The sequence below is a fragment of the Silene latifolia genome, chromosome 6 (assembly GCF_048544455.1).
Source record: "Silene latifolia isolate original U9 population chromosome 6, ASM4854445v1, whole genome shotgun sequence".
Lineage (NCBI taxonomy): Eukaryota > Viridiplantae > Streptophyta > Magnoliopsida > Caryophyllales > Caryophyllaceae > Silene > Silene latifolia.
The window spans coordinates 93,330,627-93,334,410 of NC_133531.1; the positions used below are offsets into that span (position 1 = coordinate 93,330,627).

Here is a 3,784-nt window from a genome sequence, read left to right on the forward strand (position 1 = left end):
TGGGCGGTGTGTCTTTGCCCTTCTTTTTGAGACTTATTTATTTCCTTTGTTCTTTGAATGGAGGTTCCATCTTCTTCTTTTCACCCTCCCGGGTATAGTGATCAACCATAAAGCATGGCCCAAACAAGTTGGGAGCTCTCATAGTCTTATCAATATTGAAGGTGATTCTTTCATCACCTACTTCAAGTGTGAGCTCTCCATGTTTCACATCGATCACCGCTCCGACGGTATGTAGGAATGGTCTTCCTAGAATGATTGGAATGTTGGAATCCTCCTCCATATCAACAATGACAAAGTCCACCGGTATGAAAAACTTTCCAACTCTCACGGGTACATCTTCCCATACCCCTAGTGGTTTCTTTGTTGAGCGGTCCGCCATTTGTAAGGTCATGTTGGTGCACTTGAGCTCTCCCACCCCTAGTCTTTCATATACCTAATATGGCATGACACTCACACTTGTACCTAGGTCATATAGTGCCTTGTTGATTGTGGTGTCACCAATGGTACATGGAATGGAGAAACTTCCCGGATCTTTGAGCTTAGGTGGGAAATTCCCTTGAAGAATTGCACTACTTACCTTAGTAAAGGCAATGGTTTCTAACTTTCGGATGGACTTCTTCTTGGTAAGGATATCTTTCATGTATTTTGCATAGGCCGGAACATGGTTGATTAGCTCCGTGAATGGTATAGAAACTTCTAAGTTCTTCACAATCTTCATGAACTTTCCAAGGTTCTCATCAAGCTTGGGCTTGGCTTGGCGACTTGGGAATGGAAGTCTAATTACAATAGGCTCTTTCTCAACTTCTTTAGCCTTCTCTTCACTTCTCTTCTTTGATGAGTCATTGGTAGTTGTCTCTACCACCTTAGGATTTCTCCTTAGTGGTTCAATCACATAATTTTGCTTGTCATTCTCCTCAACAATATCTTCTTCAATCGGCATCTTAGGTCCCTCATAACTTGTACCACTCCTCAAGTGGATAGCATTGATGGTCTCATGTCTTGTAGGAGGATTACCTTGAGGAGGTAATTGTCCCTTTTGTCTTTGGGAGCTAGAAGAGGCCAATTGAGACAATTGAGTCTCTAACATCTTAGTGTGAGCAAGGGTATTGTTGATGGTAGTGTCTTTGGCTTGGCTATCCCTTTGCATTTGAGCAAAGAAATCTTGTTGGCTCTTTTGCATTTGGAGGACCGCTTTTTGAACATCAAAAGCTTGGTCATTGGGTTGATTGTAGTATGGTCTTTGAGTAGGATTTCTCATTGGAGGGGGTGTATATGTGGGTTGAGGGTTTTGGACATTTTGGCTCTTGTATGAGAGGTTTGGGTGGAATTTGGTATTCTCATTGTAATAGTTGGAATAAGGGGTGCCTTTTTTGTATGCTTGGAAAGCATTCACTTGTTCCCCTATATTCGTATTGATCATGTCCCAAGGTTCCACAACTCTCACACACTCTATTTGGGATTGAGGATGTTGCCATCATGGCATTGACATATTGTTTGGGTGATTGAGAAGCTTCATCAAGCTTGGACATGGCTTTCTCAAACTTTAAGTTTATGGTGTCAATATGAGCACTTAGTTTGGCACCCAATTGTGTGATGGAGTCCACTTCATGCTTCCCTCCTCTAGTAGCTTTTCTTGGTCTACTATATTGGGAGTTATGAACCGCCATTTCTTCGATCTTAGCCCATGTTTGGTTGTCATCAACCTCGGTGAATCTCCCATTGGAACCCATGTTGAGGACATTTCTCGAATCTTCATATAAGCCATTCCAAAATTGTTGAACAAGGAACCATTCACTTAGTCCATGATGAGGACAAGAGCGACATGTATCCTTGAATCTCTCCCAAGCCTCATATAAGGATTCTTAATCTTTTTGCTTGAACCCGGTGATTTGGGCTCTCAACATGTTAGTCTTCCCCGGAGGATAGAACTTCTTGTAGAAGGCAAGTGCTAACTTTTTCCATGAATCAATACCAAGGGTATCCCTGTCTAGGCTCTTTAACCATTGCTTTGCGGTTCCGATCAAGGAAAAAGGAAACAAAATCCATCGAATTTGGTCTTGAGTCACCCCGGTTTGAGAAATTGCATCACAATAGTCACAAAAAGTCTCCATATGTAGATAAGGATCTTCACTAGGCATCCCTCCAAATTGACTTCTCTCAACTAATTGTATGAATGCGGATTTGGCAATGAAATTACCGGTTATAAGTGGTGGTGTAGGAGTACCATTGGGTAGGTTCTCCTCAGTTGGTACGAAATGAGATGAAAATTTAGGCATTGTAGGTTGATTTTGTGGTTGGTGATACGTGCATTTTATATAGTCCTTTTAAGCCTCTTATGCACGTATTTCTACGCGATTCCTGTAGTTTTATGCTACGAAATGCCCCGAATAGTCTACTTTGGTTTGTTTGACTTTAATTGCAAGAATGGACCTAAAAGAAGCAGAATTGAGCCTTTTACTGTCCCTTTAGCTTGCATTTAGGAGATGAGTTGATTTGGAGCAGAAATACTACTGCCTTGAGATGCGTGAAGTGGTCTCAGAAGCTAAATCAACGAAGCAATGAGCTGGTGCAGTGGCAGTTGATCGATCGAGAGCTTTTGATGATCATATTACTCGATCGAAGGCTTTTAGATGGGGAACATTACTCGATCAAATAGTTTCCTTGCTCGATCGAAAGGTGGAATTTGGTGGTTCCTCGATCGAGTAGTTTATCTACTCGATCGAGAGGTTTTTGGCTGGAGTTGCTCGATCGAGCAGTTCTAATGTGCTCAATCGAGTAACTAGTTATTAGACGAGAGATTTTTAGTATCTTAATATCGTATCTTAGTGAAAATAAATATCTCTCCTATAAATAAGAGAGACGTAATTAGGTTTTGGCATCTCTATTCAGTCAGTTTTTATTTTGGATCTCAGCTTTTCTACTGTTGAACGTTACTTTGTTCTTCTATTTTCCGAATCTCGTTCTATGTAATCTTTCTCTTTCCATCCTTCTATTAAATCTATTTCTCTTTTGCACATCTCTTTTTGTTATGTTTGTCCTTGCTATATCTTTTGTTATTGTTTTATTAGTTATTATGCGTAGCTAATCCCTTAATGCTAGGATTAGGGGAGCCATGGTAGTATAGCGATGATGCTTTAATCGGTTTAGGAGGTTTTGTTGTGAGAATTGTTGGATAGCAATATAACTTTAATTGTTAGGTTGAATGCATGCAACTTAATCGATTAATCCGGTTAAATTCAGACCTAGATCGAGAGATTGTAATGAATAGACCTGTTATGGACAATAGACTACACTAATGAGGGTGAAAGCTAAGTTAGTAGTATTTTAGGGCGGATAGCGGACCGAGAGGACCTTTCCACTACCCTTCTCACATCAGGCCGACTGACCTACCTTTAGCTGATTTGTGTGATATCATGGTGAACCGACATCCTGGCACCTTTCTCTCCTTTTTGATCTTAATCCTTTTCGCTCTTGCCTTTTTTTACTTTTATTGCTTTAGTTTAGTTAAACAACTCAAACCCCCCAATTTGTGACCTTAGACATACTAGATTAACAAGTAGATAGTGACCGCCTCCCTGTGGATACGATACCCTGTTGGGAAATGTGTCCTCAACAATAGTGCGATCATATGATTTAAATATCATTATTAAATCTCATTTTAAAGAATACAATTGGGAAGTAATATTGTTACTGTCAACTGGTCAACATATATCGGTAATGATTGGTGACTAGAGTTTGACATTAATCGTCGTGTGACGGTGGTGATCGATTGACCCCTAGGTCA

At 40.4% G+C, this 3,784-nt stretch overlaps 1 non-coding gene across 1 annotated transcript; it reads left to right on the top strand.

Annotated features, from left to right (window-relative positions):
* Positions 1 to 1,797: 1,797 nt before the first annotated feature.
* Positions 1,798 to 1,904, top strand: LOC141589311 (small nucleolar RNA R71). The gene has a single exon (XR_012520256.1). It is a non-coding gene; the product is annotated as a small nucleolar RNA R71 (small nucleolar RNA).
* The last annotated feature ends 1,880 nt before the right edge of the window (positions 1,905 to 3,784 follow it).